Below are 25,827 nucleotides of genomic sequence, written 5' to 3' on the forward strand. Positions count from 1 at the left end.
TTTGTTTTGTTGCTGAGGCCTCATAATAAACTCCCATTCCCAGATTTCAACAAGAAAGCTCCATCTTGTTCTGCTAGGGATGTTTGTTTTGTAAGGCTCAGCTAAAAGCAGTAATCTGCTTAGTTAAAAAAAAAATCCTCCTCAAAACTAAGAGACCTGGGAGTGAAAATCCATAACCCATATGGTATCTTTATCTCACAGGCCATTAAACGGCAGGGGCTGAAGGAGGCAGTCAACTAATATTTACTTTCAATAGGTTGTTCTGCAAACCACTTCCCATTTAGCCACCAGCAAATAACACTTTCTTTAGTGAGCCTCAAAGGAGAGGGAGAGTTGACCTCTTCTAAGACAGAGCTTGAGATAGACAGAGAGATAGACAGACAGATAGGCAGATGCAGATATATCTTTGTAGGCCTCCCATACAGATGTAACTGTGAACTAATCCATCTTTAAATACATCCAAGCTGGCTTGATAATTGTGCTACATTCCCAGCATATGGAATTTGCGAACAGCATGTGTTCCTGGCAGATTGACTGCGTTTTCTGTGTTGTTGTTTTTTGAAATGGCCATCTGCATTATCAGAATCTGATGTGTAATTTATTTATTTTTTTAGCAGAGAAGTATTGGGGCTTGAAGACCACCCGGAAGCCCTATTCTCTCATGCCAGATGTTGATTCCGAGCAATCTAGAATATATTCTTTACAGGTTGCACAATGGGTCATAACTAGGGATGGAGGAGAAATTAGATGAGGTTCGCATTTAAAGGTGAACCTGCTTATTTTCACTTTGCAAAATGATTTGCAAACTGAAACGGAGCCACCCTTCCAAATTTGTGCTTCTCTGAAATATGCAGTAAAGAGTAACGGGCACAAAAATGCACATACTGGTGTGAGGGAATGGCTATATTAATGAAAATAACATGCAGAAAATGTGTATTAGGGTCAATTGCTTTGCAAAAGAAATGTGTAGATTAGGGGATATAACATACAGAATGTTCTTATCAGGAGGAATGAATTTTTGGCAGGGTTTTACTTTGTCTTTTAAATGCAAGCTGTTGTAGAAATGCAGAGAACTGAACCTAAGGATGGAAAAATGAGAAGCTGAAATTCTCAGACTTGCCCCTCTCTAGACAAAGCTCAGCAGTAGAGCATGTGCTTTGTCTACAAAATGTCCCAGGTTCAGCTCTGGGCATTTGTAGTTTGAAAAAGTTCAAATAGCAGATGATGGGGACAACCTCTGTCCAAGGACCCTAGAAGGTTGTTGCCAGTCAGAGTTGACCATACTTGGCTAGACAGACAGTCTGACCTGGGATAAGACAGCTGACTTGCAATAAGACAGCTGACAGGGTTCCAAACTCATGAACTGGAGTTTTACAAGACAGGGCTGAACCTTGTTGGACCAGACCTGGGAGACTGGCGTTCAAATCCCCACTCAGCCATGAAGCTCACTGGGTGACCTTGGAGTCAGTCACTCACCCTCAGGCTAGACTACCTCACAGGGTTGTTGTGGGGGTGACAAGGGGAGGAGAAGAGCTATGCACACCACCTTGAGCTCCTTGGAAGAAAGGCGGCATAGAAGTGAAATAAATAAATAAACAAACAAGACCTTGGCATATTTCAGTAGCATGGGGGTAGAGCTGTGCTTATTCAGCACTGAGAAGCAAAGCACTCTGCACATGCCCAATGGCACTCAGCAGTTCCAGAATCCTCCATTCACTGATCTTATTCACTGAAACCAACCGGGCAAAGCTCTGAAATGCTATGATTCTAGAATCTTACCGCAAAAAATGTCTGTGGTAGGCTTCCATCAAGGAAACGGAGCAAGCGCTGAGCACGAAAGGTCCTGCCAGGTCTTTCACTCCTTGGCTGGAATGGCAGGGCCTGATAAGTGTGAATCTATCGATTCTGCTTCTGGCAGGTTGGGTTTTCTGAATGGTATGACGGCAACTTCCGAGGAAGTGGTGTCCTGGTGGTGTGCACCACATGGAGCTTAGAGATAAGGGAAGGAGATGCGCTTGTCTAAAACACATCAGAAGGCTGGGTGAGTTTGGAACAGAGAGAGACAAGAAGAAGAAGAAGAAGAAGAAGAAGAAGAAGAAGAAGAAGAAGAAGAAGAAGAAGAAGAGGAGGAGGAGGAGGAGGAGGAGGAGGAGGAGGAGGAGGAGGAAGCAGCAGCAGCAGCTTGGTGTAGAAGAAGAAGAAGAGTTTGGATTTGATATCCTGCCTTTCACTCCCTTTAAGGAGTCTCAAAGCGGCTAACATTCTCCTTTCCCTTCCTCCCCCACAACAAGCACTCTGTGAGGTGAGTGGGGCTGAGAGACTTCAGAGAAGTGTGACTGGCCCAAGGTCACCCAGCAGCTGCATGTGGAGGAGCAGAGACGCGAACCCGGTTCCCCAGATTACAAGACTACCGCTCTTAACCACTACACCACACTGGCTCTCTTGGAAGCTTATGCACTGGGTACCATCTGAACAAGGCTCTATGGCCACATTTAAAGCACTTTAACAGCCTTTATGTCTGTCAAATAATCCTGCAGGCTGTAGTTTAAGGGTGCTGAGAGTTATTGGGATAAACCCCTATTCCCCTCACAGAGCTACAGCTAGCACAGTTCCTTGGGAAGATGGGCTGATTGTTAAACCACCCTGGGAATTGTGGGCCTGTGAGAGGCATCACCCTTAACAAACCATGGTTCCCAGGATTCTTTGGGGGGGACACCAAGACTGTCAAAAGCAGTAGGGTACCGTTTTAACTGAGACTCCACATTCAAAGGCACTGCACCTCTAAATACCTCCAGCAACTGATATGCAGAGTTACAGCATCTCTGAACATTGAGGTCCTTTATAGTCTTCACCTCGCTGACACTGCAATGCCAGTTCCAGAAAGCAGTTACAGTAATGTTTCCTACGCTCAGAGACACCAGCTACTGTATAAGGTGGTGGTTAAAGCGTTGGACTAGGAGCAGAGAGACTCAGGTTCAAATCCTCACTCAGCCTATAAAGCTTGCTGGGTAACCTGGGGCCAGTCACTATATCTCAGCCTAACTTGCCTCCCAAGGTTGTTGTAAATGTGAAATGGAAAAGGAGTACTCTGTACACAACCTGATATAAATGTAATAATAATAGCAGGTAAAAAGGTAAAGGTAAAGGACGCCTGGATGGTTAAGTCCAGTCAAAGGTGACTATGGGGTGCAGCGCTCATCTCACTTTCAGGCTGAGGGAGCTGGCGTTTGTCTACAGGCAGCTTTCTGGGTCATGTGGCCAGCATGACTAAACAGCTTCTGACGCAACGGGACACCGTGACGGAAACCAGAGCGCACGGAAATGCCATTTACCTTCCCACTGCAATAATAATTGGGGAGCTAAAGTGGTCACAGATATCCTTCATGGTCATCCTCATGGAACCAAAATCCAAATACTTGGTTCGCTGTTTGGTTGGACTCAACTGCTGGTCCAACCGTCAAAAAAAGTGAGCCTTTGCTTGCAAACACCAATGGGTCAATAGCTGAAGAAGTGGTTCCTTTTGCCTTTTGCAGTAGCAAAACTAGGTTGGGCTTCTCTTCTCTAGAAACTGAGAATTTCACTGTGTGTTTTCCTTTATGATTGTTTATTTTTATTGATGCTTCTTAATCGATCCAGTGCAGTCTGTAGCCTGCAATTTGCCAGCCTAGCTTTGTTTTGGAAACATTTGTATTATATAATTTGCAGACAAAATTGCAGAACTATTTTGCTCACTCCCTGTACTTACTCTTCAAAAGCTTTTTTTAAAAAAAAATGAATCGGCAGATGTACAGAGAATGGTTCTTGCAACAGCTATTAGCAATGACAATTAAAAATAGAACCTATGTATTCATAAGCAGTATATCTTGGATTACATAACTGCTGTAAGCAAACAAGGAAACATATTATGCCATCCAGCCATGCCTGTGGAAGTCCAGCAGGCATCTACCTGAACCAGGTGAAATCATAGGATACCTGCAGGGCAACAAGTCCCCTTAAGCTGAATGGGATTTACTTCTGAGTAAACATGCTTAGGATGCCAATGCACACAGCCCTTTGGTCTCAGTCAGCACAGCAGTTCTTAGGATTTGGTCACAGTTTGAGTGGGCCCTGGCAGATGCCCAGCACACACAGAGACAAAGGCTCATACGTGGAAGGAAGATAGAGATCATTATGCTAGCATGTAATGGTATGGGTTTGGCAGCAGACACAGAGCTCAGAAGGCATGACTCAAGAGTTCAAGCAAAGTGTTCAAAGCTGAACAGAAGCAACTAAGACGTCCCAACGGTTTCCATGCCCTACCCGCCAAGCTTTCAGAGACTCGCTTATTATGTGAGAAGGTCAAGATTGCAAACATGAAATCCTCTGAGACTGGTGGGTCTTCTCCCATCTGCAGAGGTGGCACCAGGCTCTAGGGGACAATATAGCGCCCTTCTGTCCCAGCCCCTGATCAGATGTAGCTGCCGCCATTTCCGCCTGTATCCAGGCTTGCCAACCTAGTCCTGACATGAGTCCCTGTGGAGCTCATGACAATGTGCATTATTTTATTAAAACCACCCCAGAGAAACTTCTGTGCTGAGAGCATGGGAATGGAGTAGAAATGAAATAATTAAATCTAGACAGCATTGGAAGCTATGTTACGACTTTGTATGAAGTAATATCCTTGAGAAACAGAGTGATGGTAGCATATTTTTCAGGTCATTTTTTCCGTCTCTGCAGGAGCAATTGAGTAGTTATTACAAGCGTCTCTCTTTTTTCAAAACCAGTATTATTTCTCTCTCTAAAACACACACAACCACCACAATGACACTCACAAATGTGTTTTCCTTTTGTTCCACATCACTCCATTTCTGTGCACACAAACACACATCACATCACCTCAGCCCACTCTTCAGATGACTTCATTCTCTCTGAGATAAATATATTTACTGGGGATGGATGAGCCACAGAAAAGAGGGACAGATGGAGAGAGCTTGTTATGTTCCACTAACATTGTAACCCTGAAAGGAGGAGGGGGAATTCTCCGGATGGATTTGTCTCCTGCAAAATCCCCTCTATTTGTCTTATTTACTTCACCTATGAAGGTCTGTCACCTTCAGGGTAATCACAGACAGCGACCGAAAGCCAGAAGCCATCTATTTATTACTTTTCCCTTTCCATTTTGTAACAGGCAGCAAAAACTCCGGCAGCCTCTCAGACTCAGGCAGCTGGAGATTAGACTACAGGCACAGGCCCACACAGCTAAAAATAAGACAGTAGAAACTGACCCATTGGATCAAGAAAAAGACCTATCTAGTCCAATTATGTCACCCTAAAAACATCTGCATGGAGAGCCAGTATGGACCACTTGCAGTCTTACACACACAAACATGAATCTCAAAGATAGTTCATGTTCTAGTTTTTGCTTCCTAACAACGTTGGGCATTTGACTGAAGCCCAGCTGCTGAAAAGAGGTTTGTTATTAACTTCAGACTAGACGGGGGGGAGGGGGGAGAGAGGGAGAGAGGTGTGGGTAAACCACTTTATCTTCTCAAAGCTAATCACTGGAGTTGCTGTGAAGAAACAATGTTATCTCCGTTGCTGGGCCAACGAACCCATGAACTCCCCCTGACTTATTTCTAGCAGAAAAGATGAAAGCCAAATTTCCCAGTGATGCTTGACCCCTTTGGGGACAGGTGAGTTCATTGTTGCATCAGGAGATGCCCAGTGTACACATCTCAGAACCCTTAATTCCATGGATTTAAGGTTTCGCACCATTAAGATAAGGTTACCAGATGTCCCCCTTTCCCACCTACAGTCCCCGGATTTACAAATCAGTCCCCATACAAAATCCATTGAAGTTGAAAAGTGTCCCCAGATTCATTGAAAAAAATCTGGTAACCTTACATTAAGAAGGACCACTTGATGCTGCCTTATATTGAGACAGACCATAGTTCCCTCTAGCCCAGGGATGAGGAACTTAATGCCCCTCCAGATGATGCTTAATTACAGCTACCTGTAGTAGGTCACTTTCACTAGGTAGCCTTTGCTTCTACTCGTGAAACTATCCAGCACCCAAGGGAGAACCAGCCAGAGAACTCAGAAGCTCCAAATGCTGCAACCTACCCTCCATCCCCTTTGCCGTTTTGTGTAGATTAGGAGAAATTTGCACTGAAACCCTGTTGAATTTTCATGAGGTATAAAAATAATCACAGACTGATGTGGAAATCAGAAAGGAGAGAAATGGAAATTGACAGAATTGCCCACCCCTAGTCCCAGGGTCCCAGAACCTTCCAAACTTAGACTGTCCTTCCTTCTTGCTCTCCTTGTCAGACCAGAGAAGTCCTGCTCACCGTGGAGAGAATAGACAAAGTCACTTAATGGCCAAAACCCACCCCCAAACTCTCCTTGCAGAACCAGCCTTTTACCTTACTCATCCTCAGGGCTTTTTTCCAGCCAGAACTCACTGGAACTCAGTTCTAGACCCTCTTAGGTGGGTTCCCGCACCTGTCAGGTGGGAGCCATTGCCGTCCTAAGAGAGAAAAGGAGGTGTTCGTGGTGAGTTCTGGCACCTCTTTTTCTAGAAAAAATAGCACTGTTCCACCTTCTTCTTTCCTTCCCCCTTTCCCTGGCTCCCTCTGAGGCTCACAGGCTGTTAGTCCCAGTCTGAAATTTTTCAGCCTCTCATCTGCCCCACTGTTAATTCACCTGCAGTCCCATCCTGTCTGATTCCTGGTTGGGCTTCTCGTGAGCAAGCAGCCACATCCTGCTCACTGAACTCTTTAAATGTGCACCAAAGTTCCCTCTCTTTCTCCCCGCCTCCCTCCAGGCCACATTAGGGTTTAAAACACCAATTAAACACTGTGCAAGCCCCCCAAATTGGTCTGAGGGTCCTGATCTGGGTTGTGCTGGCCCTGGTCATCTCAGGTCGCATCAGGTGTTGCTCCAAAGCACCAAATTAGGTTGTGTGCACAGCCCTAGTCTCTAGCTCCTGACTCAGCCCTTCCCCAACAATTGTTCAGTTAAAACACAGACAATGAATCAACTAAGATTTCTTTAATCAGGTGACAGTCCTAACATGGCCACACACAAATGCTTGCCAACCGTTTTATAGACAATGGCTCAATGCAGTTTTGTGTTTTGATAGCACCATCTGGTGGCCAAATCAATTTTTAAAACATTGCAATGTTCACTTTGGAAAAAGATGCATTTGACCGTGGCTGGGATGAGGGCCCTGCGCCCTCTGTGTGTCATTGGACTCCACTTCCAATCAGACTCAGCCAGCATGGAAAGCTGTCCAATGGGAACTATAATCTAGAGAGCCACAGGCTCCCCACTTTTGATCTACACCAGTGGTTCCCGAGTAGCTAAGTACCATAGACTCCCTGTTTTTCACAAAGCCAAGTCACGGACCCCTTCATAGCTGTCAACTTACAGATTTGAAAATAAGGGACCAGCAGCCTCGAAAATAAGAGATCAGCAGCCCAAATAAGGGATTTTGCTTAGCTTATGAGTTCCATTGGCCCTTCCCCACCCAAGAGGGAGAGAAAGAGACTCTTGCCCACGCCGCCCGCGAGCCTGGCATGAGGTGGTTGCGGCGCCACCACAGCTGCTAAAGTGCTGCCCTTCTGTGTCCCTCCCCATCCCCTCCTCTTCCTCCTCCCTCAGGCTGCCTCCTCAGCCGCTGCCGCCTCCGGCTTCCCCTGGCAGCACAGCAGATGTCTCTCAAGAGAGGGGCTGCCTGCCCACCCACCACCACCCGTCTCCTCACGACGGGCCCCTGAGGGGGGAAAGGGAGAGACGGAGACGCGGCACCTCTCTCTCGAGGCGGAGGACCTCGAACTGCTGCTTCCCTCCCGAGCCGGGCGAGCATGAAACCCGGGAAATTTAAGGGACATCATCAATCCGGGACAGCAGCAGGACACGGTGCTGGGATAAGGGAGTTTCCTGCCAAATAAGGGACGGTTGACAGCTATGGACCTCTTACCTTTGAAAATCATGATATCTTTGTGGTAGCTTTTGTTATTTGAATGGTGCCACAGAGCCCCCTGGATGGGTTATGCAGACCCACTGGGGTCTGCAAACCACCAGTTGAGAACCACTGATCTACACTATTTAGCAATGCTCCTGGGGGACAAAGAGTGATTTGTTCCTCAAATATTATGAGCAATTCGTTCACAGATTTAAACCGGAGGAGTCGAGATAGCAGCCATCAGAAGACTTGAATTATTACTGAAACAAATTAAGCAGATATTCTCTTGTGAATCACTAATTCCTTTCCACATCTGAATCATCCTCAACCCTTGCACACTTTTCAGTCTCTGTTCTCTCCTTAACTTCATTCATCCCCTCACTCTCCTGGCAAACTTTGATCATCGCCTCTGTTTGCTCCCCTTCAAACACCTCCAGTAAAGGAGAGCTCACCAGCCCTTCTAAACAACTGGCTACAATGCTGAACGGCTGCTGTCATCAAGAGGTTTTGCTTAATGGAGCAATTGAAATGGAGCCTCCTATAACCTACAGCCTTCGGATCTGGTCAGTGGGTCATATGCAATGCTTTCAGTCCACTTCACAAGGACTCAAAGGAATCCAGCACAACAGTTGCACTAGAGCAGTCTTTCTCAACCTGTGGGTCCCCAGATATTGTTGGACTACAACTCCCATCACCCCTAGCTAGCAAGGTCAGAGCTCAGGGATGTGGAAGTTGTAGTCCAACAACATCTGGGGACCCACAGGTTGAGAACTGCTGCACTAGAGGATGCTTGTGCAACAGCTGGTTCTTGCTATGCTGTCTGTTTCACGGCAGTCTTCCATTTTGCAGGTCCGCTCTCCCTTGCACAAAAAGCATCCCGGCTGCGAAACAAGCTAAATGACTTCAACTTAGCGCTATGTTGGATAGGGCCTTCTGCCCTTCAGTGATCTGAAGAAGGTTCTTAGTCCCAACTTCCTCCCAATATGCCGATACAACTTGCCTGGGGAAACTGCAGGAGGTGTGGTTTGTAATTTCGTGTATGTCTGTCTCAAAATCATGGATTTTTGGCATGTATTATTACTGGTACTGTTGTCTTTGTCCATGGAGTTTTCTTGGCAGGGATACTGGAGTGGCTTGCCAGTTCCTCCTCAAGATCAAACCTATCCATTCTGAAGGAAATCAGCCCTGAATGCTCACTGGAAGGACAGATCCTGAAGCTGAGGCTCCAATACTTTGGCCACCTCATGAGAAGAGAAGACTCCCTGGAAAAGACCCTGATGTTGGGAAAGATGGAGGGCACAAGGAGAAGGGGATAACAGAGGACGAGATGGTTGGACAGTGTTCTCGAAGCTACTAGCATGAGTCTGACCAAACTGCGGGAGGCAGTGGAAGACAGAAGTGCCTGGCGTGCTCTGGTCCATGGGGTCATGAAGAGTCGGACACGACTAAACGACTAAACAACAACAAATCACCGGCACAGGATTTGAAATGGTCATTCCTTTAAAGCAGGGGTGGAGAAACTATGGCACAGCAGAAGTTGGACCACACTTCCCATCATTTGCAACCATTGGCTGTGCTGGCTGTGGCTGATGGTAAGAGACCAGGTTAGCCAGCCCTCATTGGAAACACAAATCGAGGGTATTGGCTTTGCCCCCAAAGAATTCTGGGAAATGAAGTTTCCTTGACACAGAGCTACAGTTCCCAGCATCCTTAGCAAGCTACCGTTCCCAGGATTCTTTGGGGCAAGTCATGTGCTTTAGATGCGCATTAAATGTGCATTAAATGTGGATCAGTCCTTGGTGTTGCCCTTGTAGAACTCAGTAGGTAGGAGGATGGGATGAAAACTAGAATTACAGTAGTACCTCTGATTAAGTACTTAATTCGTTCCGGAGGTCTGTTCTTAACCTGAAACTGTTCTTAACCTGAAGCATCACCTTAGCTAATGGGGCCTCATGCTGCCGCCTCACCGCCGGAGCACGATTTCTGTTCTTATCCTGAAGCAAAGTTCTTAACCTGAAGCACTATTTCTGGGTTAGCGGAGTCTGTAACCTAAAGCGTATGTAACCTGAAGCGTATGTAACCCGAGGTACCACTGTAGTTGGTTCTGCCTGTCATTAGCCATGGTGCCACTATGGGTAGACTCCCAGCCTTCTGCTTTATCTGTCCCAATGGGCAGCAGGCACCATTGATCCAATGCTACTTAGATCTACTGGAATTTAATAATAATAATAATAATAATAATAATAATAATAATAATAATAATAATAATTTATTATTTATACCCCGCCCATCTGGCTGGGCCTCCCCAGCCACTCTGGGCGGCTTCCATAAAAACCAAAAATACAGTAAAATATCACACGTTAAAAACCTCCCTGAACAGGGCTGCCTTAAGATGTCTTCTGAATGTCAGGTAGTTGTTTATCGCTTTGACATCTGCTGGAAGGGTGTTCCACAGGGCGGGCGCCACTACCGAGAAGGCCCTCTGCCTGGTTCCCTGTAGCTTTGCTTCTCGCAATGAGGGAACCGCCAGAAGGCCCTCGGCGCTGGACCTCAGCGTCCGGGCAGAATGATGGAGGTGGAGACGCTCCTTCAGGTATACTGGATCGAGGCCATTTAGGGCTTTAAAGGTCAGCACCAACACTTTGAATTGTGCTCGGAAACATACTGGGAGCCAATGTAGGTCTTTCAAGACCGGTGTTATATGGTCTCGGCGGCCGCTCCCAGTCACCAGTCTAGCTGCCGCATTCTGGATTAGTTGTAGTTTCCAAGTCACCTTCAAAGGTAGCCCCACGTAGAGTGCATTGCAGTAGTCCAAGCGGGAGATAACCAGAGCATGCACCACTCTGGCGAGACAGTCTGCAGGCAGATAGGGTCTCAGCCTACGTACCAGATGGAGCTGGTAAACAGCTGCCCTGGACACAGATTTGACCTGTGCCTCCATGGACAGCTGTGAGTCCAAAATGACTCCCAGGCTGTGCACCTGGTCCTTCAGGGGCACAGTTACCCCATTCAGGACCAGGGAATCCTCCACACCTGCCCGCCTCCTGTCCCCTAGAAACAGTACTTCTGTCTTGTCAGGATTCAACCTCAATCTGTTAGCCGCCATCCATCCTCCAACCGCCTCCAGACACTCACACAGGACCTTCACTGCCCTCACTGGTTCTGATTTAAAAGAGAGGTAGAGCTGGGTATCATCCGCATATTGATGAACACCCAGCCCAAACTGCCCGGGAGTAGAAAATGGTGTCCCACACTGGCGTCTCAATCTCGCCAATCTTCTCACCCCTAAGAGGAGTGTTTTGGGCAGCGAAGAGACCGCTTTTCAGTGCTGCTGGGTGCCTGACCCCAGAATAGTCCTTCTGGGGTTTCCGGGGGTTTGGAGCGCCTAAGCAAGACCCCCTTTTTCTCCCGAAAACCTGGATTCTCCTTGGAGGGCTGAATCCCTCTTGCTCACGGCTTCACGGTCAACAGGAAGTCCTGGGTCCATTAATTTCATTTGTTCCACTCTAAGTAAACCTTAGTTGAATGCCACACAATCCATTTTAAGCTTCTAAAGAAGACCTTCTGGCTCATCTCTCATTCAGAACCCTGAATTTTTTAGCCATTCATTATTATATTTCTAGCAACACATTAGTCCTATCAGGAGCTGGATATTTATCTTGAAGCGATATGCCCAGGAATACATTTGTATTTCAATTAGATTTCAAACTGTCTTGAGATTGTATTATGATTGTTCTATGTTCCTAGGATATAAAGAGTGGTATTCAATGCGAGTCCAAACCAAGAAAACCCACTGAAATAAATGGACATGACTAAGTTAGGTTCATTCATTTCAGTTGGCCTACTCTGAATAGGACTTAGTTAAATGCAACCCCAAAAGTATTTCAGCTAAGGAGAGGGATGTTACTCCCAACTTCTATACTGTAACACTCAGCAAAATTTTAAAAAGAATAATAGATATGTCGTGCCAATACCATACATTTAAAATATGCTTATACCACTTTCACAACCATGGAGAATACTGGGAACTGTGGCTTATTAAGCAGAAACTGTAGCTCTGTGACATCATCAGTGGCGAAGGTGCATGTTCCGCTACTGGGGGTGGAGAGCAGGCAGGGGTGTGGCATGATTCTGGGGGTTGTGGCACGCCACCCGCGGGGACGTGGCACATTTTCTGGGATCATGGCACACCGCCTGTGGGGGCATGGTGACGGCGCATGGGGGTGCAGCGTGTGTCTGGTGGGGCGCCACTATGGCACCCTACCAGAATAGTGGTGCCAGGGGCGGTCTGCTCCCTCCGCACCCCCGTTCCTCCGCCAGTGGACATCATCACCCTTAACAAACTAGTTCCCAGATTTCTTTTGGGTAGCCATGATTGTTAAAGTGGTACATGAGTGCTTTAAATACCGTACATGCTGTGGATATGACAATTAGATGATATAGGTAGGTAGGTAGGTAGGTAGGTAGGTAGGTAGATAGATAGATAGATGATAGATAGATAGATAGATAGATAGATAGATAGATAGATAGATAGATAGAGATAGAGATAGAGATAGAGATAGAGATAGAGATAGAGATAGAGATAGAGATAGAGATAGAGATAGAGATAGATAGATAGATGATAAATAGTTAGATAGATAGATCTTTGGCCTTTAAAGGCCACATTCCTAGACCCAATTTCCTGAGAGTAAGCCCCATTGAACTCAGCTAACTTAATTTTCACTAGACATGTAGAGAATTGCACTGTAAAAACAGCATTTGAGCGCAGAAACAATACACAACTTCACTTTTTGAAGAAAAAAAAAATTCTTTCCAGTAGCACCTTAAAGACCAATACCAAGAACTAACTTAGTTGGTCTTTAAGGTGCTACTGGAAAGAATTTTTTTTGTTTTGACTATGGCAGACCAACACGGCTATCTATCTGTCACTTTTTGAAGTTTTGCAAAGCTTTTTTTGCCAAAACGCTCCCTCTTGTGGACTCTGAAGGTACTGTATCTAACAAGCTTTCAGCAACTGAGCAGATTCTATTGGTTTTGCTGCAAAGGACGTGTAGCAGCTACCCTCTGTGGCAGCCATTATTTCTCAACAAACATGCCCTGGATTATGCTGTAAGGCAGCCTTCACCAACCTGGTGCCCTCTAGATGTTTTGGACTACAACATCCATGGGCTGTGCTAGCAGGGGCTAAGGGGAACTGTAGTCCAAAACTGTCTGGAGGGCACCGTCTTGGCGAAAGCTGCTTTAAGGCATGCTTGATTTCAGGACTGTGGAACCTGTGGCCCTGCATATGTGCTAGGACTCCAAATCCCATCATCCCTGACCATTGGCCGTGCTGTATGTGGATGATGGGAGTTAGAGTTTCACATCTGGAGTGTGGGAAATAATCTCGCAGCCTAAATAAAATTTCAAGTATTGCTAGATAAGCAAAGGGTTAAGGCACATGGAGTTCCCCCTGTAAATTCCTAGAGAGGACACTCTGTGAGGTCATATCCCCTGCTCCGCCTGGGGGAAAAGGTAAGGAAAATAATCCTTACTCCTTCCTCTCTCCTCAGAGCTCAGTCTCTTTTTCACCATGCTTCTGAGGCAGACAGACACCTGTCTGGTCTCTGCTTCAAGTGGAGACTTCATTTTGAACTGAAATATGCATTTCGTAATCTAGAAGTAGAATTTGCCTGCCTTGCTCTCATCACTGTTACTGTTGTATCAAGTGTGAGACTTTATCTAAGCAAACACCATTTTTATGCTTAATTTGCAGTCTGATCCTTTTAATTAATAACCTGGATAAATTGCCATAAGGCTACACAGCCTCATCCCAAAGTTTCCACTTTAATGCTGCAAGGGATAGTATTTAAAACTCTGCTAATTGTTTTAAGTTTAAATGTTCTGCTCACGTACTTGAGTCATAGGGAAGATAAATTGTAAAATATATCCTATCCTGCCTATAAAATCCGCCTAACATGGAGGTTGACAGGTTGCCCAGCCTTCCACTATTTAAAAATATTTATATTTCAGCCCTGGGTGAAACTGTTTCTCAGATGAGAAGGAGGAACCATCCCGTGGTACAGAACTTCTGTTACAGGAAATGCAACACTAGATCTAATTTTATACAAAATTATTTCCCAACAAAGGAAGTTATGGGATCCAAAACACCACTCTTTACAGTCCAACTTACCTTTGCCACCCAGTGCTCCTACGATGGAGGGCAGAATATTATTAATAAGGCAGTTTGTCTCCCCACCATCTGAGATCAAGTGGGCGGTGACCAGTCAGAGAAGGGGTAAGGAACCTTTTCAGGCTAGCAGGCCAGATCCTTATCTCCCGCCAATGGAGGACCAGGTTTAACAGGTGGGACCACCCCGCTGTCAACTGCCTGACATCACAGTGACATCAGATGATGCTGTGCTTTGAAGCCCCAACTGCTGGGACTTCCAAGGGTGGTGTTATTTAAAAGCCCTTTTGCAAACAGCCCCACACTCAGCGGCGTAGCGTGGGTAGTCAGCACCCGGGGCAAGGCAAGTAATTTGCGCCCCCTAACCCCTAACCATGGTCATTAATACTGACGGCTCTACTCTGGGGCAAACTTCGTAGTGACTACTGCCCTCCGTGGTGCAATTAAAGGACCCCTGCCTCAAATAAAGCATCTTGGGGATTGGGCACTGGGATTTGCCAAGGGAGCTGGGAATTGCAGTTCAGTGGCGGGTCAGGGGGAGAGGGTCCCTTCCGCGTCCGGGTGCCGCGGGCCCCTTTGCGCCAAGACGCACGTCTTTGGGCGTCGCGGCGCAGCCTTCTCGGTCTCCCTCCCCGGCCCGGCTAGCCCCGACGCGGCTTCTTTCTGGCGCGGGGAGGGGGCGCCTCTGGGGCCAGTGGGTTGGCCAGCCTCCGGCGCGGGTGGGCGGGCCCCGCCGGGGCGGGTGGGTGGCGTGGCGCTTGGTGCCGAAGCCTCCGCCCGCAGCACCCCTTCGGGAGACCCAGCCGGAAGGAGCCTCGAGCCGGCTGTCGGACGCGGCTGAAGCAGCCAGGGCGGCATGGCAGGCGGCGGCTCCCCGGCAACTCCATGCGGCCAGCCCTGCGCGCTGGCCGAGCCCCGCAGGTGAACGCTGCCCGTCGGTGAGGAGGGGCTGCCTGGCGCGCCTTCCGCAGCGAGCGCTGAGAGCCGCTGCCATGGGGCTCTGGGCGACTCCGGAGGCAGCGAGCGCGCCCCCCCAGAAGTTGCGCCCGGTGCGGCCGGCCCCCCTTGCACCCCCCACGCTACGCCACTGCCCACACTGCATTTTGGCTGCATGTGCCTGTTTAACCCAGACCCTCAAAGTGTCCCTATTTTCCAGGGACAGTCCCAGATTTGCAGAATCCACCCCAGTTTCTGATTTGATCCTGGAATGTTCCGCTTTTCCTTAGGACGTCCCTATTTTTATCAGAGAAATGTTGGAGGGTATGGAGTTATGCAACCCCCAAGCCAAGGAGATAAGTAACTATATAACCTTTAGAAGACATCAGGAGGCAGCCCTGTATAGAAGAAGGTTTTATTTAATGTTTGATGTTTTATTATGTTTTTATATCCGTTGGAAGCCGCCCATAGTGGCTGGGGCAACTCAGTCAGATGGATGGGGCATAAATAATAAAATTATTTTTATTATGGAATAGAACGTCCCTATTTTCATCGGAGGGATGTTGGAGGGCATGCTTAAACCCCACTCATCAGCTGATGATTAAGGGTTAAATCCTACTCCTTGCCCTAGTGTGCAGAGCCAATGCAGACTTAAGCTCCGTCACACCCCAGTTGGAGTGTTGCCAGCTGATTGTCAGGTAGTTGTGGTTCTGGATCACGCAGGCCAAATTTCACCCCATGGTGGGCCAGGATTGGTCTCTGGCAGTGGCGTAGCGTGGGGGGTGCAGGGGGGGCGGCTGCACCAGGCGCAACATCTGGGGTTAGGGTTAGGGGGCGCAAATCCACGGGTTAGGGGGCGCAAATTACTTGCCTTGCCCCGGGTGCTGACAACCCACGCTACGCCACTGGTCTCTGGGCCAGATATCCCCTAGCACTGGAGCAGATAAAATGTCTCTTGCTTGCCTTGGTGGAGAAATGTTTGTGCAGAAACCTCTGGCTTTTGCATGGCTGGAATTCAGCCTACAGGTAAGAATCAAATCTATTTCTGCCTCTGGCTCAGTCCACCACTAGCATGTTGTCCCCAGAAAGTTGCCTCTGTGGCAATTCAGCCCCCAGGCCAAAAAGAAAATGTGTCGCATCCTTGTTTCACAGGAAGGCGCAGCTGCTTTGAAAGCAGGCCTCCTGTCGCTGAACACCCTGGGTGTGACTTCTCTTTTCAGCTGGAGAATAAGCACTGCGACTTTCTAAACTGAGAGCAGGAAGGGGGCTTGCTGAGAAGCTGCCCCATCCCACTGAACAGCCTCTGGCCCCCAGCCAGCTGGGGCTTGTGGTCTTTGTGGTTGAAATCCAGCCCATGTCAAAAAAGCAGCTCCTCCAACTGAGGTCAAAAGTGTGAAATGCTGGTTAGCCGTTCCCTTTTGATGGTTTCGGTTCCTGCGCTTTTCTTTCGTTTTCTTTCCTTCTTTGACTCATCAAGCTGTTTCCAGCTCCTCATCCACCTCGGCCACCTAGTCCTCATGGACCTAGTCCTCATAGATCGATCTGCCTCTGAGGTGGGCCACCTGGGCTCCATCACACGGTTTTGGAGGGGATTTTGTACAAACTGTGAGCAAACAGCCCCACCCCCTTGGAAAAGCCACCAAGAATTCCTTCTATCAAAACAAAACTGCAGCCCTCCAGATGTGGATGGACCCCGACTTGGTGAATTACTGTGGTACCTCGGGTTAAGAACTTAATTCGTTCTGGAGGTCCGTTCTTAACCTGAAACTGTTCTTAATCTGAGGTACCACTTTAGCTAATGGGGCCTCCTGCTGCCACTGTGCTGCCACCGTGCGATTTCTGTTCTCATCCTGAAGCAAAGTTCTTAACTGAGGTACTATTTCTGGCTTAGTGGAGTCTGTAACCTGAAGCATCTGTAGCCTGAGGTACCACTGTTTGGGGCGGTGGGGACTGTGGTTCAAGAACCTCAGGAAGACCACAGGACCCCTATCCCTGCCCTAGGAACTAGGGCTGGAACATGACCTTTTCCCTACGCAAATATCACCAAGAGAAAGGGCGGCTTCCCATAAGGTTGCAAAAACGCTGTCAATTTCACTTCCTCAGTGCAGAGGTTTCCGAGATCTGAGTCTCACCAGTTCCGTGCTTTTTGCCTGGGATTGTGGGCGAGTGCTGCTGCATAATGCTCAAAGAACTGCATGCAGAAGCAGCAAGGAGGAGCCATGAAACGCCACACACACACAGACACACACACACACACACACACACTCTTCCACAGCAATTATGGAGAAGTCCACCTGCTGCAGAAGTGAAGCACATAGCTCTCTTACTCCAAGAGTGGCAGTTCGGGTTGCCACCTGTCCTGTATAATAGAGTGGTGCCTTGGTTCTCAAACTTAATCCGTTCCAGAAGTCCGTTCCAAAACCAAAGCGTTCCAAAACCAAGGCTCTCTTTCCCATCGAAAGTAATGCAAAATGGATTAATCCATTCCAGATTTTTAAAAGCAACCCCCAAAACAGCAATTTAAGATGAATTTTGCTATCTAACAAGACCACTGATCCATAAAATGAAAGCAATAAACAATGTACTGCAGTCACTCACACAATTAGTAGCTGAACTGGGTTCCAAACAGCCGCAAAAACAAAACAAAAAGAGCCGCAAAAGCAGCAACTCAAAATAAATAGCAAAAACAGACAGACCTCAGCGTAGCACTCAAAACGGAAATATGGCACTCAAATTGGAAGTGTAACACTCAAAATGGAGCACGCTCAGCTTCTGAAAAAAGTTCATAAACCAGAACACTTACTTCCGGGTTTGCTGTGTTTGGGTTTCAAGTTGTTTGAGTACCAAGGCATCTGAGCACCAAGGTACCACTGTACAAGTTTGTCCTGTATTTCAATGTAAAATGCTTTGTCCATTATTGATACAGTTCTGTCCTGTATTTCAGATCTTCCTTCCTTCCCTCCCTCCCTCCCTCTCTGTGTGTGTGTGTGTGTGTGCCAAGTTAGGGATCCTCTCCAACTTCATGTGCTTGAAAGGGTGTGTGAAAGGTCATGTATTTAAGCTCTGGGTAGCCAAGCACAGACAGATATATAGATTTGTGTATATGTGTGTGTGTGTGTGAATGTGCATGTGTAACAAATTCCAGAGGGACCATCCTGTTAGGCTGCAAGAGATTGTAAAGGATCGCTTTGAAGTCAATTCAGCAGCAGATTGGGGGGGTGCTCCCCAACCGCCCCACCCTGCCCTATCATTAATTTTGCCAGAACAAAGGTGGCAACCCTACAGTTTCACAGACACAAGTCATCCAATACAGGGGACTGGCCTGGGATCTTCTTCCTGCAAAGCCATGCAGGAAAGAGAGAGAGAGAGAGAGAGAGAGAGAGAGAGAGAGAGAGAGAGAGATTTGAGAACTTCTCCAATCTGAAGTGAGATCAGAGGGCTTGTTAGTGACACCTCTGCCTCCTTTTTAAAATTAGTTTCTATTAAAGATTGTCATGTTGCAAAACAAGCAAATAAACAAGGGAAAGTACATATAGTGTCCTTCCTTCCTTCCTTCCTTTCTTTCTTTCTTTCTTTCTTTCTCCAAACCCTTATTGGGCATTACAGAAATAGACGATCTTAAGGCATCCATATGCAGTCATAACTCGGGTTACAGACACTTCAGGTAGCGTATTTTCGGGTTGCACACCGCACCAAACCCAGAAGTACAGGAACGGGTTACTTCCAGGCTTCGGCGCTTGCGCTTGCGCATGCGCATAAGCACTAAATCGCATGAATGAATAAATAACAGAAAGATGAGTAAACACCCCACAAGCAAATCAGGATGAATGTTCATAGACATATAACTGCCCCGTAAACAAATCAGAATGAATGCACAACGAAGGCCAGATATCATCTAACCTCTGCGTAAGCTTTGTGGAAGCAAATGAGGACGAACGCTCAGTAAACAGAAGAGGTCTATGGTGTGCGACACTCTACCCACTAGTCAACGCTACCTCTTCCAGCATTCCTGGCACCACACTTGTTGACCAGCGGCCTCTTTTGCCACACAAGGAAGCAAAATAGGAAATGGTGCCTAAATATTCAGCAGCGCTTTGTCTTAATGCTTAGGGAGACCCACTTAAGACACAGACAGGAGGGGTGATAGAATGAAATGAAATAGACTTACCAGAGTTCCTTCTGCGATTTTTGAACAATTGAAACAGGGAAACAGAAGAGTATCTCTCTATCAGAAGGCTCCTAGCAGGTAGCAAGAGTCAAGCTATCAGGACTTTCTCACACGGCTAATTGCGATGAGAAGGATATATTTCCCTAAACATTTCCCCCCTTTCTTTAATTATTATTTTATATATATATATATATATATATATATATATATATATATATATATATATCAGTCCAGGCAAACTATTCAGGCAGGACTATCTCTCTGTTGCTTTCTCCTATCACGCTCCGTATTGTTGTGCTCTTTTGCTCTTAATTTCAAAACCCTCCACAGATGCATTCATGGTTACCATAGGAACTAATGAAAACCAAATTAAACTGTAAAGGGGTGTGTGAAGAGACAGACAAATAAAAATAATAAGACCTCCCAGCTGTGAGTGAATCAACCGAAGAAGCAAAAAAAGGTGATAATTTGCTTGCAGCAGGGCAGGGAGGGAAAGATGGAGAGAGAGAGCAGATATATTATTGGTTATATAGTTCTGTTTTAGGTTGGGTTCTGTCTGGGGAAGTGCAAGGAAGTTGTGTCCCAGTTGTGACTGTGGAATTGACATACCTTTCAAGTGCCCGGGGGGGGGGGACACGGGACATCCATTTTTTTTCTTGCAAGATCTCAGCGGCCATCTTGGGCGCCTCAAACTTTTGCGCTCTCACCCCCCAAAAAGTGCTTTTTCTGAGCTGTGATCTCGTGCAATGTGTTTTTGGGTTCTGCAAGAGATCTCCCCCCCCCCCCAAAAAAGTGCTTTTTCAGGAGGAGAGCAAAGTGCAGGCCATGTGACTTGCCTGGGAGAACATCCCAGTTTGGCACTGGAAAAAGTTGGATGGTATGAGTTTATGGCCCCCTTTTCCATTCCACCCACAGATTTAGGGTGGCTGAAATATACTCGGAGTTTCATGCTCTTTATTCAACTCATAGTGGTGAGGAGGAATGGAAGTTCCCCCAGAATGTCTGCTTTATATACATTATTTACACAATGGGCCCCACGTGATTGGCTAATTCTGGGATTCACCTGTAGGCCAATCAGGTTGCGGATTCACTTCCACCTGGAGCTGGATTGGGTGGCTCCTGTGGACCAATCAGACTGCTCTAGAACCAATCAGACTGCTGCCTTTTGGATCCTGTTCAACACAGTACATAACAGTGGCTAAGATCAGCAATTGTTAGATTAGTTGTGCAATAGCCTTCTCTGTCTACAATTCTCAGAGCGGTTTTGCAATGAATTCCTCTTCCCACGGAACTCTGGGAATTGTAGTTTTTGGAGGGGAATAGGTGTCTCCTGACAACTCTCAGCACCCTCGACAAACTATTGTTCCCAGGATTTATGAGGGGGGAGATGACTGTTTAAAGTGGTATTATAGTGCTTTAAACCTGTGGTGCAGATGCGATCTATTTTTGCCTAATAGTGTCTCCAGTCCAGTTGCCCACACGAAACAACAAAACATTCCTAAGAAGCTGGTGTTAAACTTGGAGTCCCAGGATGGAGAACATCAGATATTGTTGGACTACAACTCCCAGCAGCCACACACTGTATAGGTCAATGGGCAAGGATGATGGGAGTTATGGTCCAGCAAAACCATGAGGCCCACCAGTTCTCTACCTCCTTTATGATAGAGGTTTTTGAATTGAGCATAGGGGCAGAATTGAGACATTTCCCTGTCTCATGATTCTACAGATTGCAGTCGCCCCGTGAAATGGATTTACTTTCCCTGCTCTCATGATTCTAGATCTTGCCATCACCCATTGAAATGGAAAGTTGCCTTATAATAGAACAGCCAGCATGAAATAGGAACTCCTTTAAAGAAAAGAAAAGTCGTACCTAGCCTCTGCTTGGTTATTTTCCTCAGCACCTGACTGCATCTGTGCTAATCTACCAGACAATAGTAAACTTGAACACATCACCTAGGAAACATAGGCAGGTGTCTTATACCATTGGCCCATCTACTTTAGTATTGACCCAGGTTTGGGGCAAACAGGAAATCTCTCCCAGCCCTGCCTGGAGATGCTGAGAGATGAACCTGGAACCTGCAAAGGAGATGCTGTGCTACTGAGCTACACCCCTTCCCCACAGTAGATTTAGGACAGGCTCTGTAGTAGGACAGAAAAAAGAAAGAACTTCATGAATGGGACTCACTGTCACAAGATTGGCCTGTAGAGTTTGGATTTGATATCCCGCCTTTCACTCCCTTTAAGGAGTCTCAAAGTGGCTAACATTCTCCTTTCCCTTCCTCCCCCACAAGGTGGGTGGGGCTGAGAGACTTCAGAGAAGTGTGACTGGCCCAAGGTCACCCAGCAGCTGCATGTGGCGGAGCGTGGAATCGAATCCAGTTCACTAGATTACGAGTCCACTGCTCTTAACCACTACACCACACTGGCTGTGTTCTTAACCTGAAGCACCACTTTACCTAATGGGGCCTCCTGCTGCTTCCGCGCTGCCGGAGCACAATTTCTGTTCTCATTCTGAAGCAGAGTTCTTAACCCGAGGTACTATTTTTGGGTTAGCGGAGTCTGTAACCTGAAGCTTCTGTAACCTGAAGCATCTGTAACCCGAGGTACCACTGTAATAATACTTATATGGGTACCTACTGAAAAGATCCCTAAAAAGCAGCTGTACCAAAATGAATTATTATGAAAAAAAGAAACATTTTTTAAAAAATAATTTTTCTTTGATTTTCCAAGTGTAGAATTATAACAATTCAAAATACAGATCCATATTTAGATATTTCTCTGAATCTCCAGACTTCTCACCATCCCCTCAATGGGTTCTATTGACAGTTTTTTACAACTGCCTATTATTTCATAATCCATGTTTTATATCTCTCCATATTATCCATGGTATTTGCTCCATTACAAGTGTTATTAGAATCCTGCTGTTTTCATCTGCTTAAAGTGGTCTCCTAAATAAATTATATTTCCCCCCATTCTTTATTGAAGCTTTTTTTTCAGAGAAGTGTGACTAGCCCAAGGTCACCCAGCAGCTGCATGTGGAGGAGCGGAGACGCGAACCCGGTTCACCAGATTACGAGTCCACCGCTCTTAACCACTGCACCACACTGGCTCTTTAGGTGAAGCCGGTCAGAGGAAGACAACACTGAGATAGATTGCAAAATAGCTTGACTTAGCAGAAAGCATCTCTCAAACACATCCTTCCCTGCTCCGACCATAAATACAAGTAAAGCCGTCATCAGCGGGGGTGGCAGATGGAAATTGTTTTCAAATTCAAATGGCCCAAGAGAACAACATAGCTCTTTAAAGAAAAAAGAAAGTCAGGGCTGTGATTGAGAGGGACGGCGCGGAGCAATAGCCCCAAGCCAGGAATGTTATTGCTTTTTTGTTCATTGACTCATCCAGGATGTGACGAAACCAATCTCGACGCAGGAATCGCAGGAGGCATCAGACAGCGTTGCCAGCCTGTGCGTCAGCTTAATGAGGAAGAGCTGACAGTCTGTCAAACTGTCACACAGAGGGCAAATATTGTTCTTGGAGAACCAAAGCATCAAGCACTGTGCAGGGAGATCATAAAGAAACGGTTGACAGGACATCGATGGCAATCGACTAGATGTTGGAGGGGGAAAGATGTAGCTCTGCGGATGTTGCTGGACTCATTCCCATCATCTCTGAACGTTTGGCCATAGCTGTAGCCCAACAAGATCCGGAGGCTCACAGATCCATCACTGGATGGAGAACAGGAAGGGGAAACAAGCAGGCGGAGGTTTTGACTTGCGCCCAACAGCATGTGTTGTTGTTTTATTAGAATTTCATTTATAGAAAGATAGAGCGGCAAAAGAAAAAGAGTGAGTGAGAATGAAAAAGAGGGGGGAAATACTGTTACACTTCCATACATTAGTAAACAGATATGCATAAGTTTATTATCCTCATACACACATGTGATGTCATGTGCGCATTGCGCACTGTGCGCAAGACGTCACATCGTTGGGAGGATGCTGAGCACAGAACCCATGGCTTCAATGGCCAGCGGCTCCTCCTCTCTTGCACTCAGAAGGAGACAGCCACTGAAGCCATGCTGCACTCGGCTCCTCCATCCCATCAACATTGAGGGGTCCCAAGATGCCTTCACCCTATAGAGTTGGTGCCAGTGCAACCAGCCCAGGTACTGACAGCTGGGGATATTTGGGCATCGCAGAACCAGACAAAGTCAAACTCAACCTTCCACAACCCGAAGAGCTCCAGATATCCTTGGACTACAGCTCCCATCATCCCTGCGCAACAGCCATTGTGGCTGTAGCTCATGGGAGTTTGAGTCTTAACAACGTCAGGAAGGGACCTGGTTGGGAAAGGGTGGTCTACCTTGGTGCAGAAATCAATGAAACAAATTGCTACAACAGGGGGTTGGGAAATGCTCTCTAGGTGTGTTCTGCTTTGCAGAGGACAGTCCTCTTTGTGAAAGGTCAAACTCCACCATCACACACACACCCAGACCACTTGAGAATTGCTGAGAGCCCTGGAGTACCGATCAATGATTTTTCTGCTGGTTGCTTGGCAATTCTAATACGCTATGCTAGATGTCGTGGTCCTGAATGAAGCTGTTCCACGGACCAGGCTTTCGGAACCTCTGTTTGAGAGCGTTCCTTTCTTGTTCCCACAAAGCGATAGCTGTATGATTCCTACAGCCTACTGCCCAAGCCTCACTTCAAACAGAAAAGGGCTGAATTGGATATAATTGTTCAGAACATGAATCACCTCGGCCTTCGGAACGGGGCTGCAGGAGGTGGAGGGTGGAGAGAGAAATAACCAGGCGTACCGAGATTAAAAATAGTGCAGCGGCAGAAATGAAAACAAAACAGGGGCAGAAGGCAGCATTCCGGTTTCCCCTTCCCCGCTTGGAGTTGCCAGGAGCTGGCAGCTTCTATGGCTACAAGAAGAAGATGCATTTGGTCCATGGCAAAAGCAATTTCTCCTTCCCAGGTCTACGTAGGAAGCTGCCTTATACAGAGTCAGTCTCAGCGGTCCATCTAACTCGTTATTGTTAACACTGATTGGCAGTGATTGTGCACGGTTTCCAGATAGGGAGTCTTTCGCAGCCCTACCTTGTGATGCAACCAGGGATTGAACCTGGGACCCTCTGCATGCAAAGCAGGTGCTCTAACCACTAAGCTACACCACCCTTCCCATCCAGACTCATGTTCTCTGGCCTCAATCCTCCCTGTGGCTCAGAGGAAGCATCATCTGGAAAGGGGTTGTCTCCAATTTCAAGACCTTCCAGGCCAAAGGATGCAGCTTTACCCAACTCATCAGACACCGAGGGCAGCCCAGGATGCAATCCTCACCACCCCAAAGCCATAGAAGTCAACGGATGCAAAATCAAGCAATAGCCAAACGAGAGCTCCTCAGGATGGGGGCATGTTAACGGCAGGTCCAGACCAGCCAGATTTCAGTAGACATCTCCCGGAATGAGTTCCAGTCGTCACCTGTGCTGATGAACTGTCCAGGGTCCTGAAAGACCATGTTTTTTGCCTTCACTGATCCTAATCAGCGTGCTACCTTGACCCTGCCCTATCAGAAGTGACTCTGCCATAAGAACGCCAGAAGAGCTCTGCTGGATCAGGCCAGAGGCCCATCTAGTCCAAGACTCTGCTCTCACAGTGGCCAACCAGAAATGAAACTGGAGAGGGGGAAGACTGCAAGCAGGTCCTGTGCACAGCAACACTCTTCTCACTTGCAGATCCAGAACCTCGCTGCCTCTGACAGTGGAAGGAAAAAAATTGCCATTGTGGCTACTGGCCATTATAGTCCATGAACCTGCATTTCTAAACCCCCTTTTAAAGCCAGCCAAGCCACCTTGAACACTGCTGCTCTGAGGTCCTCTTTGTGGGTTTCCCAGAGGGCATCTGGGTGGACGCTGTGAGAATAGGATGCTGGACCTTTAGCCTGATACTTAAAGGGGATTTGGCCATCACACACACATGCAAAATGGCTCTAAGGAAAATCATGCTCCTAAATTCCACCCTTGGAGCTAGGAACCTTGTTTGCCAATGGTTTTCCATTGTTTCGGACAAGGGACTTTCCCAACTCCCCTTGGAGATGTAGGAAGTTGACCCTGGGACCTTTTGCATACAAAGGAGATGTTTTACCCCTGAGCTATAGCCCTTTCCCTGAGCTACTTTGTATCTTACAAGGACATTGTTGAAAGCACTAGTGGCAGTTCACTTCCTTGGGCAAATAGCAGGTAGAGATGTCTGAGAATTCCAGTGAAAATGGAAAATGGAACAGAAATTGCTGCCTTTCGCGTGTGAATCTGTGGTCAGAAATGAAAACCAGTGTTGTTGTTTTCCCATTGTTCTGACATTTCCTTCACATCGAAATGAACTTAAGTGACGTAAGTAGTTAACTCTTCAACTTGTGTTGAAGAGCAGACAGCTAGGCAAAGAACATAGTATTTGGTAGGCACTGAACTGGAATGGATGGAGCAGTGATTGTAAGGAACACAGGTTGGAACGGAAAGAGCTGCCTCCTTACCACTGTCCCACCCCCTCCAATTTCATTTCGGTTGGTTTTTATATATAATCAAAGACAAAAGAAAGAAAGTAAGGCACA

General features: G+C 46.9%; 1 protein-coding gene across 5 annotated transcripts in view; it reads right to left on the reverse strand.

Annotated features, from left to right (window-relative positions):
* Window positions 1-25,827, reverse strand: part of RAP1GAP2 (RAP1 GTPase activating protein 2) — a 202,092-nt gene that overhangs the window by 130,779 nt on the left and 45,486 nt on the right. The window contains exon 1 of one of the 5 annotated variants that reach the window (XM_081890335.1): window positions 19,222-19,334. The exons of the other annotated variants lie outside the window; for them this stretch is intronic. The gene's annotated coding sequence lies outside the window, so the exon portion shown is untranslated. Of the gene's footprint in view, window positions 1-19,221; window positions 19,335-25,827 lie in introns of those variants that run through there. 5 annotated transcript variants of the gene reach the window in all.

The sequence above is a fragment of the Podarcis melisellensis genome (assembly GCF_964234715.1).
Source record: "Podarcis melisellensis genome assembly, chromosome: 15".
Classification (NCBI taxonomy): domain Eukaryota; kingdom Metazoa; phylum Chordata; class Lepidosauria; order Squamata; family Lacertidae; genus Podarcis; species Podarcis melisellensis.